Raw genomic sequence first — 11,932 nt, 5'->3', positions numbered from 1 at the left:
AAAGCTATATTTTAAATCCAGATGCTTCTTTCCTTCTTTTTTGTTAATCCTCCCCCCAGGATATTTTTCATTGATTTTTCTAGAGACTAGAAGGGATGGAGAGAGACAGAGAGAGAAACATGGATGTAGAGAGACACATCGATTGGTTGCCTCTCGCAAGTGCCCCCGATCAGGGCTGGGGATGGAGCCTGCAACCAAGGTACGTGTCCTTGATCAGAATCAAACCCGGGACCCTTCAGTCCTCAGGCTCTATCCACTGAGCCAAACTGGATAGGGCTTCAGCTGCTTATTTCTGAAGTTACCCACAGGCAGGCACAAGCATGGTCAAGGAGAACATTCTTCACCTCTCCCCTCCATGCTCCCCTCCCCCATGTGGTTTCCACTCTAGGGATCCATGCAACATACCAGCCACTACATCTCAGGACAGGAAAGGAACACTGCCATGCAGCTGTCCCCCGGGGGAGTGGAAGCAGACAACCTCTGTACATTAGAACAACAGGAACAGCAACCCAGAGAGGTGATTAACGCATCCGTGTTCACACAGGTGGCTGACCTTGGACCAGATACCAGTGTCCTGGTTCCCACCAGGTGCTCACAGTCTTATTTCTTGGTACCACCAAAGGGCTTGCAGCGAGCCCTGTGTTCTGGTTCCTTCCCCTGAAATACATACCATCTCTCCACTATTTTCTAGGAGAAACAATCCAGCCTTCCAGCCAAACAGACTCCTAGTGACTTAGTGTGCGCTTTCGCTGTCCCAAGCAGACAGCCAGCTCAGGGAAGAGGGTGTGTATGAACACCCGTTCCAAGACACGGGCCTTGGGGTCAGACTGACCTCGGTGACCTCCTGCTCATGGGACGGGCTTGGGCAGGTGAGGTAAGCTCCCCGGGCTGCAGTTTTCTCACCTGGAAGATGATGCCAATGATCCAGATCATTGGGTTGTTGTGAAGATTCATGATCTTGGCAAGTGTCTGAATCACTGATCTAGGCACCGAGAACACAACAGCTATAAGATGGATGAGGGCCCTGACCTCAAGGAGCTTCCATTCGAGTTGGAAAAGACAACGAATGAATACAAGATAAACAGGCAAATGAGATTTTTTTTCAGATAGTGCTAAGTATTGAAAAAAAAATCTGAAAAGGGGCTGATGGGAGGCATGAGTGACCAGCGATGGTTGTGCTACTTTGGCTAGAGCAGGGGTCTCTGAGAAGGTGACATCTGAGCGGGACTCTGAGTAATGAGAAGGGATTGGCCATGGCAGGACCTGGGGAATGGCTGAGGGGCAACCTGGGAGCAGGGGTGGAGCATGACCTGGTGAAAGAATGAAGAGGAGGCAGCCCGGTGGGAACGCGATGAGTTCCAGGGAGAGTGAAGGGCATAAGGGCAGTGGGGCAGCGGGGGCTACGTCACACTGGGCGCCGAAGGTGAGGCAGCGAGGAGTTACTAGTACTAGTACTTTAAATGCACCAGGAATCCACAGAGAGTTTTGAGCAGGAGGGCGATACGATCTGATTTCCCCCCTCTTGAAATCAGTGCATATATGTAACATCATTAGTGCAGGGCCTGGCACAGGGTAGGTTTTTGATGAAAGATAGCTTTCTCATTGTTTAACATTCCTAAGCATCTCCACTAATCATTACAGACTTCCAGGCGGTGGGTGGCCCAGACCTCGCTTCCTCCAGAGGCGTGCACCTGGATGCACCTGATGGGGGTGGGGGTGACTTCTTCCCTGTGCCCCACCACCCTCCAACCTGCACCCCAAGGCAGATGCCAGCTACATCGGCCAGGCCAAGGGTCAGTCGAGGTAGGATCCTTGGGCCCCTCTCCAGCTAACCCCAGCTCCGGGCCTCCTAGCTGCCTTCACTTTACTGTAAAAATGCAAAGCATTCCAGCCATTTTAATTACTGGGCGTTGCATACGCCAGCAACCAGCTCATACAAAGGAACAACAGACAAAAAAATGATTTTTCAACAGGCCTTCAGCCTCTCCCTCCTTTTTCTCTAACATCAGCCTCCAAACACGGGCTCGCGGGCCAGGTACACGCAATCCCTCTTGGAGCCTGTTGATGTGACAGCAAGAGCTTTTTTCTCTAAATACTTGAGGCAGAGGCAGTGCCAACTCCCTTGGGGCGGTTTGGAAATTACCGGTCCTCTTCCTGCTTGACATGCTGGGACCAGCACCGGGCTCCGTGTCGTACGCACTGAGGATGTCGTTATAAACAGCTCAGCGTGCGGGGGGTCTGTCTGGGCACCAGTTGGGGGGATTTCAGTCCCTGAAATTCCAAAGTGGCCTCATTATAAGGTCCCCCCAAGGCATGAACCCCAAGCTCAGTGTTCCGGTAATGCTTAGATGTGGGAAGGATGCCTTAAAAGCTTGTAATGTAATTAGAGGAGCCTCCAGTTTGCGAATTCTGGTTTTTCGGTAGCTTCTGAACTCTTTCTTCACTAACAGTCTAATCTAATCGAACAGTTTTTAAAATACACATATATTTTTATTATTGATTTCAGAGAGGAAGGGAGAGAGGGCAGGAAGGAGATTACGAATAGATAGATAGATAGATAGATAGATAGATAAATAGAGAGGTATCAATGATGAGAGAGAATCATTGATTGGTTGCCTCCTGAATGCCCCACACTGGGATTGAGCCCACAACCTTGGGCATGTGCCCTGACTGGGAATTGAACTGTGACCCCTTATTCATAGATCTACGCTAAACCACTGAGCCATGCCAGCCGAGCATCTAACAGTGTTTTGAGGATCTACTGTGTGTATCAGGCATTGTGCTAAGTGCTCAGAAGAGAAACCTCAATTAGACTTTGTCAATTAGCGCACGTTCTAAAGAGGGGAGATGAGAAGGAGACTGACAATCCCAGCACAGTGTGCTGAATATCAAGGTAGAGGTATATGAGGGGTGGCACCCACTTGGATGGAAGAAAAGGCCACTTGGAGAAGGCGCCTAATAATGATATTGACAGTGGCCATTCGTTGATGGCGGACTCTATGCCAGGCTTTCTGCTAAATCCTTTCCACGCATTATCATGTTTATTTCTCACAACTCTGTGAAGTTGGCACTAATGCTGCTCCTATTTTACAGATGAGAAAACTGAGATCCAGAAAGGTTACTCATCCATGATCACATAGCTAGGCGACTGGTAAATATTTAACTAGCTCTCCAGGATAAAAAGTCCTGATTGATAGCATCTGCCAATGGCTGTAGTGTAAATACCCTGATCATGGCCAATTTAAAGTTCCAATGTGATGTCACTGAATGCAGATTTGGGAAGCATGTGCAGTAGCACAGCATTATGAAATATTCCCACCATAGAGATACAATAGCTGGCCACGAAGAGGCAGGCTAGCAGGGTGGTGAAGAGCCTGGGTGCTTGAGCCAGCGGGCTCTGGTTTCAAATCCCAGCACTGCAGCCTCCTGGCCATGCACTCTTGAGCAAGTCACATAATCTCTCTTTACCCTTGTTTCCATATCTGAAGAATAAAGGAATGGTGGGACAATCCTATCTACCTAACAGCTTTGCTATAAGGATTAGTCTCCATTAAGATAGGCAGACCACTTAGAAGAATGCCCAGCACCAGTAGGCACCAGTACTAATGAGCTATTTCCATCAAGTTTTTATTTATTTCCCTCCCTCCCTTCTCTGATTATCCCTTACATGGTTCTCTTTAATGAACACAGATCATATGCTGCTTGAGGGGAGGAGATGGTCTCATTCATCTCTCTACCTGTAGGGCCACACCCTAGTACCTGTAGGTTCTCAGTGAGAATGTACTCTGTGCCAGGCGCTATGCCAAGTGCCTTATTCACCATCCCTTGTTTGATCCTCACGAAGATCCTATAAGGTCGGAATCTCTCTTCCATTTTACCATTATATATATTTTGTGTGTGTGTGTGTTTTGTTTTGTTTTGTGTGTTTTTTTTGTGTGAATTCTCACCCGAGTATATTTCTCCATTGATTTTTAGAGAGAGAGAGTGGAAAGGCAGAGGAGAGACACAGCGAGAGAAACAGACGTAAGAGAGACACATTGACTGGTTGCCTCCTGCACATGCCCCAACCGGTACCGAGGACCAAGCCTGCAACCAAGGTACATGTCCTTGACCAGAATTGAACCTGGGACCCCTCAGTCCACAGGGCAACATCCTATCCACCGAGCCAAACCAGCCATTAAGACACTCGGTCAAGGTCGCAGTAAAAAAGGATCAAAACCCAGATTTATTGACATCACAGGCCTTGGTCCCTAATCTCCTTGTCAGTCTGCCTTCCGGAATATCCCATTGGGAAGCTTTTAAAAATTATCAAATCCACCCCCCTGGTTTTACATTTGAAGAAAGGGGGTTCATTGATTTACTCAAGGTCGCCCAGCTATTGTGTGTGGCAGAGCTATGACAAAAACCCGGTATGTATATCGCCTCAGTCTAGAGTCTGACATTTCAGGAGGAAATGAAGCCATATTCAATAGCTGTTAAAATGTACTGATCAGTATTCTATCGGCTTGCCTCGGGTTTCTGGGCCCTTTCTGTGTCATACAAATGCAATTTTCCCATGGCATCCATCCAAATGCCCAGGAGGAAGGGCGCGCCCACACCTCCAGACACGGCCTGCCATGTCAGCTCCCCTGCCTTTCTCCACTGCGAACCAGGCCCAGAGCAGGAGGTGCGGCCCACCTGCCGCCGATAAAGCTCCCCGTGTGTCTCTCTGCTTGGCTGCGTCACACAATGGCCAAGAGCCCCCCGCACTCAGTGGGACCCCAAAAGACTAGGAGGAAGTCACCAGCACTTCTAACGCTCCACAGAACCTACGGGCAGAGTGAGTTTCCGGACACCAGTAAGAGAGCTGGAATCTGATTCACAACTCTGCCATTTCCTCGCTTGTAAGCAACTGGACGTGAAATTTAACTTTGAGCCTCAGTTTTATTCTCTCTCTCTTTTGCTTTTGACATCCTTCATCGCTCCCACTAATCTGTTCTCTGCATCTATGAGCTTGTTTTTATTTTATTTTTTAAAAGCTTCCACATGTAAGTAAGAACGTATGGTATTTGCCTTTCTCTGTCTCACTTACTTCACTTAGGGTAAACTCCCTTGATGTCCATCCAGGTTGTTGAAAATGGCAAAATGTCATTCTTTTTATGGCTGAATAATATTTCATTGTGTATATATGTACCACAATTCCTTTCATTTATCCATTGATGGACACTCAGGCTACTTCCATATCTTGGCTATTGTCAATATCTCGGCTATTGAACACAGGGACGCATATATCTTTTCCAGTTCATGTTTTTGCCTCAGTTTTCTTGACTGTAAAATGGGCATTAGATAATATCTATTACTTTGGGTTGTGAGCATTGGATGAAGTGCTGTACTGAACGTGACATGTACGGAGCTGGTGCTCAAGGAATGTGAGTTCCCCTTCCTGGTCTTAGAAGTCTTCTCCAGCTTATCATCCCAAGGTCACTGAGTGTCACAGGGAAGAGAAATGACTAACTGAATCCTGAAAGATAAAAAGAATCCTGATGGATTGGGGGGGGGGGGGGGGGGGGGGGGGGGGGGATATCTTGTAAGCGGGTGGATTCCAGGAAAAGAGTGCGGGTGAACAAAGCCTCAGACAGGAAACTGGAGGCTGGAACAGAAAGGGCCGGGAGGTGGGAATTAGGGCATAGGTTTGCAGAGGTAAGCAAGGCCAGCCCTGCTGTGGCATAACTTCAGGGGCAGCCATCGCACTGGATCCTACCTGGATATCACCCCCTGGGGGACCCCGGGAAGGGCCAGATCACAGAGCGCCTTGCACGCCTTTCTTTGGAGTGTGAGGCTTTGTTCAGCAAGCCGTGGAGAGCAAATGAATCACGGGGAGCGAAGGACAGCGTGGTTTCAGATTTATATTTGAAACACTTTTCAGGAGCAGCAGTGCAAATTGAAGCTGACAGAGAAAGACTCTGGGCACGGTGACCAATTATGTGATGAGTGAAATCGTCAGGAAAGAATCTGTGGGGGCCTCATCCAAGCCAGACACGTTGGGGATGGAGAGAAGGGGATGGTTAGATGTGTGGCCTGAGAATGGAGGGGCCCTGGTGACCCACGGTGGCATTGGTGGCGATAGGGAACGCTGCAGGGGAGAGAGGGGGAGAGACAATGAGTTTTGGAGCCTTTGGAGGCGGAGGTGGAGGCAGCCATGGGACCTCCAGGTGTAACTGTCCAGGGGGAAGCTGGAGAGAGACTGGAGCTCAGTGGATACTGCTGTGTGCAGTGCCCGTTCCAGCGCACGTGGCACGGTGGTGGGTAGAACGGGGGGAGAGGGTGGAGGCTAGAAGGAAGGGAAGGAAGCCAAGGACAGAAAATTGGGAAACACCTACATTTTAGGGAAAGCAAGACGCTGCCAGAAGACCGAGAAGGTACAGTTGGAGAGGGAGAAGGCGAAAACCCAGAGCGGGTGGTCTGAGCTGCCAAGTTCAAGGAAGGAAGTGATCGGCGGCGTCCAATGCTCCCCGCAATCTAGGACAAGTCCGTTCCAGTGCCAGCAGGTCCCACGGAAAAGAGTTCAGATGCCGTGGCAGGAACAGGCCCTCCAGCCCCATCTGACGGGCGGTTGCCCAGCCCTCCATCCCATTCCCTCCCCAGCCACAGGGGCACCCGGCACAGACACCCTCACTCATGTGCGTCAACCGTGCGGAACGGCGTTCAACCTTGACGGAGACCGCAGAGGAAAAACACGCGGGCTCCGCGGGCATACGGAAGACATTAAGACAGGCCGGAGCAGACGTTCTCCCTCCACTTCCTATTCATCTTCCCAGAAATGATCGACTGAGCACACGGGCATTAAAAGATTTTTAAAAATCAAGAGACGGACTATGAACAGTTTCCCACCCATCACCCCAGAAAGCATGGGGCACAGGGTGCCTGTGCAGGGCACATGTGTTTCTGGCTTCATGACCCTGGGAGTAGCCAGGTGGAAAGAAAGGTGGAAACGCCAGGGCTCAGGAGAAGCAACCAGAGACTCTCTTACTGAGGGGTCTTCACTCCCGGGCGGGGCGGGGGCAGAGCTAGGCAAGAGGCCATTTTACCGCCACGAAATTGGTTCCAGATGGAAGCAAGGGAAGGTGTTTACTCCCTGCTGGTGCCAGACACAGAAAGAACCGACGCACCTACCTACCGTCCCAGGTTCCTAATTCCCCAGTGTGGGTCCGGCCAGGGCCAGGGCCAGGGTGATGGGTGGACCGGGCTGTCTGTGGCTTGGGACAGCCAAGTTGGAATGTAATGACTTTCAGATGGACCTGGGCTTGGGGGAAGGCATTGTGGCGAGGGTCTGGGGAGGGAAAACCAGGGAGGAAAGAGGGGTTCCCCTATGAGGCAGCCGGAACAACCCATGTCCTCTCAGCGCCCTCTCTGGGCTTCCTTCAGGAGGAGTGGACCGACCGTGGCATCCGCTGCTGGATTCCCAGAGCCCGGATCCCCCCCAGCCCCATGATTCATGCCTTCTCTCTTCCCAAGGGCACGTCTCCCCCTCGAGTTGACGTGAGGCCAGCTCGAGGGTGGAGAAGCCGGGCAGCTGCATACTCAGACGGGATGCTGACTGAGAGCTTTGTGGCCATGGCAGACGGGAGGGGCTTGCTTCACCCACTCACTCAAAGGCACCCGCACCCGCTGGCTAGGGTCTAACTGTGCTGCTCCTGCCGCCTTTCAGTAAGACTGGCTGGGACTGCAGGCTGGGAGACCGGGTGTTCTCTGGCTTACAGCGCCCCCTAGCACTGGCCAGAGGGATAGGTCTGTGTGCTCCACCCGCCCACCTGAATACTGGGAAGGGGCTGGTGGGGCCCATCGGCTCCACTCACTCAACCAGTTCTTACTGCCCTTGTTACCAACACTCGATTCCTGTCCTCAAAGGGCTTACAGTCCAGGAACGGAAGCAGGAGGGAGTTGATGAAGACTGGGGAGGAAAATCAAGAAAGGCTTCCTGGAGGTGGTGACATTGAAGCTGTGATCTGAACACAGTATAGGAGTTCAATCATTCTTGGAAAGACCGTATGGGGACAATAAAAGACGTACTTTCTCATCTTTGAGTGCTTGTGAGCCAAGAGGCAGGCAGACAGAAGGACAGGTCATGACAAGGGGCTCTCTCAGGGACAAGACCTCAGTCTCCCCGATGCCTTCGCACCACAATCTCTGTTTTCAGTCTCAGCCTCAGAGGAGAGATCAGAGTAAGAACTCAGTCGCTGTTGATTGAGTGATTGACAGCTGCACTTCAGTCATGGGTACGTTCGATTCGCCTCACACCTGTTAAGTGGCACCATCTGTCTGCCCTTCAGTAACTCACCTTGTCCTTGAGAATTTCCCATGAAATCTTAGTCCTTTGGAGCTGGGGGGTGTGGTGGAGGGATTGGAGACCACCGAGTTACATCTTTCATCCAATAAAATGGAAATTGAGGCCTGGAGAGGTGAGGTGCCGTGTCCACACACACACACAGCTCTTCTGCACCAACTTTTGGAACAGACCTCGGAGCTTTCATCTTTTTTTTTTTTTTAAATACAAGCACCTTTCATCCCCCTAGAAAGGTTTTACATGTCTCTTTGCAGGGATATGTTTGGAATGTTTTCAAAGGTGTTAGATAATTATTTGGAAAGGAAAAACACGAAACGCACAAGAGATAAAGGGCTGAGGAGTACAGGGCCGTGTTCGCTCTGAGTTCACCGGGCCCCGCGGGGCAGAGGTGAGGATTATCATCACAGACAGCTATTTGGTCAATCGGGGTAGGGGAAATTCTTCACATCGGCCACTGTACAAACACTCTGGGAGGAACTCATCTGCAGATCTGAAAGGCAGATCTGAAAGGCAGGTCCAGGCTGGCGAGTGGCTGGGTTTCATGGCCAAGGTGCATGCCTCAGGCCATGTGCGGCAGCTGCCACCCTGTCCTGAGGCATTGCGGAAATTCCTTCACCTGTCTGGACCTTATTTTTCCCACAGATAAGAAGAGGCTGGGACCTCTGAAAATCACGTTCCCAGAGATTCCAGTGTTCTGTAACTTGATAGGAAGGGGGTGGGTGGTCATGGGATCACCTTTCCTAGAAAAGTTCCAGGAAGGGAAATACCAGGTCAGCCAGATACATTTGGAGACTTCTTCAGTTCTCCCAAGGTTTATCCATTTATCATTGTTCTTAGCTGTCAAGAACAAGTGGGAGAGCCAGTGTCTTCACCCTTCCCATGAACCCAGGGGCATCCATCTACCTTAGCAAGTGGACTTGGAGAAGCGATGCTTGCATATTAGGTCCCTGTGCACTGTGACCTCTGGCTGGCTGGCTGCCTGTGAGGTCTGCTTGCAGGAGGGGCTCCCTGACAGAAGGGCTCCCCCACACAAAGATCCACGGCGCTTGTTCTTCTTCCTTAAGATGAGGCCTGAGCCAACCTTACACGGGCAGGTGGGCAGAGGGGAGTCCTCTCAGGTTAGACATTAGGGAGAACTTCCCAACTGAAAGGGAAGATGAACTCCAAAGACACTGCGTGGACTAGTTTAGGATAGGGAGCGAGAGGAACTAGCCCAAACCACCATTTCATTACTGTTCCGCTGGAAACATCAGATCACTCCTGCGCTTCCAAAACGAAGGAGCTGCATGGCCCAGGGGTCCTCAAACTTTTTAAACAGGGGGCCAGTTCACTGTCCCTCAGACGGTTGGAGGGCCTGACTATAGTTTTAAAAAAAACTATGAACAAATTCCTATGCACACTGCACATATCTTATTTTGAAGTAAAGAAACAAAACGGGAACAAATACAATATTTGTATTTGCAGGTGGCCCGCGGGCCGTAGTTTGAGGACCCCATGGCTGAATGCCTCCGATGCTTTCAACGAGGAGCCTGCTGCTCAAAGTTCAGCAAAAGTTACCTGCCTCACACGCCTGTTCTAGGCAAGGCTCCCCTTGAAGAAAACACTGGCATTTAGGACAAAACCGTGAACATGAAAAAAGAGAAGCGTCTTATCACATGAGATGCTTATCCACCGTGGATTTGGTTTGGAAAGGCTTATAAGACCTTCCACATGACTGGCACGGCGCAGGAATCAGTGCAACTCAAATCCCACCAGTCATGCCCTCATTCAACCTCCAGACGCACTGGGCCGCTGGCCACACCCACACCCACGGCTCCTGGGACCCTGCTCGGTGCTCTGAGGGCTAAAAAGCAGTGTGGCCAAATATCTCAGGCTTCACAGTGTTGCTGGAGTGGCGGGGGAAACAATACAACCGGATCCCATGAAATAGTGAGCAAAGTGCTGGAGCTGACAATGAGAGAGGGAGAGACGGGGGTGGGCCAGGCTCCAGAGTTGAGATGGGAAGTGTCTTGAACGTCAGGAGGGGGCTACAACAGGAAAATACGAAAACTAGATGCCTTTCTTTATAGCTAAGAATTTTAAGGGATACAAAGGCATTTTAAAAATGTTCATGGAAATACCATTTCCAATGAAATGTCCTGCATCCCACCTCCCCCGCTTCCCCCCCACCCCTCACCCCATCACTTCTCTGAAGGGTAAATGGGGGCGTTTCTGGGAAAAACCTGCATTTCTGAGCAGCATTTTCAGTTCTTGTTTTGTTCTAAACTTTTCGTTATTTCTATAGCCATATTTGAGTCTCGTTCTAAACAGAATGAGCGGGTAGAGAAAGGAAGGGAGACCCAGGAGTGAAAAGACAGCAGGCTCCAGCTGCAGAAGGGATGTGCACAGTTAGAACTGAGGGCTGCCCCGGGTGCAAGAAAGAAACCTCTCTACCAAGGTGGATGCCAGCAGTGCCTGGCTGGTTGCCAAGTCCTGTCACCTTTCGGTGCCAGTCTCCTCATCAGGAAAGTGTCATTTCCAACGTGTGCTTCCCTCCCCAGGACTGTGAGGTAGGATGAGGTGAGGTATGGAAAATATACGTCAGCATCGAGATGTTCCTTAATAATAATGAGACTCAGAGTGTTGGTCGCTAGCAATTATCCATTACAGTTCGCAGCCGAGGATCCCAGATAGTCCTCCAGGACCTGGTTTCACCCCAGTTTTGGATCAGTTCACCACCCCCCCGCCCCAATTCCTTGCTAAAGCGTGGAGACCTGTCTGCCCTAGGTGGGGCGATCGTTTCCTCCTGCCCTTTCTGGGGGCCTCTGCCCTTGCTGTTCTCCCTGACTGTGGTTCCCTCCTCCCAGATGCTCACAGGGATGAGCCTTCTTCTGTTCACATCTCCGCTGGGGTGTCCCCTCCCGGGAGACTTCCTACCCCACAGAAAGCAGAGCCCTCTGTAGCCATTTCTAGCCCAATGTTACTCTGCTGTGCTGCCTTCACAGCACTGTCCCCACAGACGATCACCCTGGGCGTGTATTCATGGATCTCCTGGCATGTTACCTGCAAGTTCCAAGGGGGCAAGAACTTTGTTTTGCTGAACCCAACATCCAGTCCAGTGCTTGCTGAATGACTTGGCAATGTTCTCCGGGTGAGCAGGGACCGACCTGCTATTATAGCCAGCTCCAAAAGGCAGCAAAGCCCGGGGCGGGGTGGGGGCTGGCGACGGTAGGTCACCTGTCTGGCTTTCCCCTCTGATTCTGCTTTTTCCAGAGAAGGTGGGAAGGTAAACTTTTTTTCTTAGCCTTTCATCCAGGTGCGGGCAAGGTCTCCAGGGCCAGGGCCGCCCTGACCCGCGGAGGGAGGGTGCTGGGGTGAGCAGCAGCTGACTCTGGTTGAGTCGGGAGGCGCCGGGAGGGCGTGTGGCAGAGGTGCGGGCGGGAGGGGGCACGCGGGCGCTGCTCCCGAGGCTACCCGGCCAGCGCGGGCCTGAGGCCATCCCAGTCCCTCCACTCCGGAGCCCAAAGCTGCATTATTCCCTATAAGGATCTGAACCGGCCGGGGAGGCCCCGCCCCGTCGCCCCGCGCCCTCCGCCCCACCCCCTTTTCGGAGGGCCGATGAGGTAATGA

General features: G+C 51.4%; 1 protein-coding gene across 2 annotated transcripts in view; it reads right to left on the bottom strand.

Moving 5' to 3' along the window:
- SYN3 (synapsin III) overlaps nt 1-11,932 on the bottom strand; it is a 416,488-nt gene that overhangs the window by 226,214 nt on the left and 178,342 nt on the right. The gene's annotated exons all lie outside the window — the stretch shown is intronic.

The sequence above is a fragment of the Myotis davidii genome, unplaced genomic scaffold, assembly GCF_000327345.1.
Source record: "Myotis davidii unplaced genomic scaffold, ASM32734v1 scaffold120, whole genome shotgun sequence".
In the NCBI taxonomy this organism is placed as follows: domain Eukaryota; kingdom Metazoa; phylum Chordata; class Mammalia; order Chiroptera; family Vespertilionidae; genus Myotis; species Myotis davidii.
The sequence above is the reverse complement of the archived record's forward strand: the minus strand, read 5'-3'. Positions and strand labels throughout refer to the sequence as shown.